Raw genomic sequence first — 473 nt, forward strand, 5'->3', positions numbered from 1 at the left:
ATACACACCTTCCGCCGCAACACTTAACACCAATTCTAAACTCTTAACATTTTATCAAGTAAAAACTAAATACTCATTAATACTCTTATAAAGTAAAACCTAAAGATCATTCACATTTTCCTCCGCCGCCAACACTTAAAACCAGTTCTAAAACTCATTAATACTTTATCAAGTGAAACCTAAATATCATGTGAACCTCCTTTTGCCGCCAACACTTAACACCAATCTTAAAACTCCTTAACACTCTATCAAGTAAAACCTAAATATCATACATACCTCCCTCTGCCACCAACACTTAACACCAATACTAAAACTCCTTAAAACTCTATCAAGTAAAACCTAAATACTCATTGATACTCTATCAAGTAAAACCTAAAGATCATTCACACCTCCCTCCGCCGCCAACACTTAAAACCAATCCTAAAACTCCTTAATACTTTATCAAGTGAAACCTAAATATCATGTGAACCTCC

This window comes from Gossypium hirsutum, chromosome A03, assembly GCF_007990345.1.
Source record: "Gossypium hirsutum isolate 1008001.06 chromosome A03, Gossypium_hirsutum_v2.1, whole genome shotgun sequence".
Taxonomy (NCBI): domain Eukaryota; kingdom Viridiplantae; phylum Streptophyta; class Magnoliopsida; order Malvales; family Malvaceae; genus Gossypium; species Gossypium hirsutum.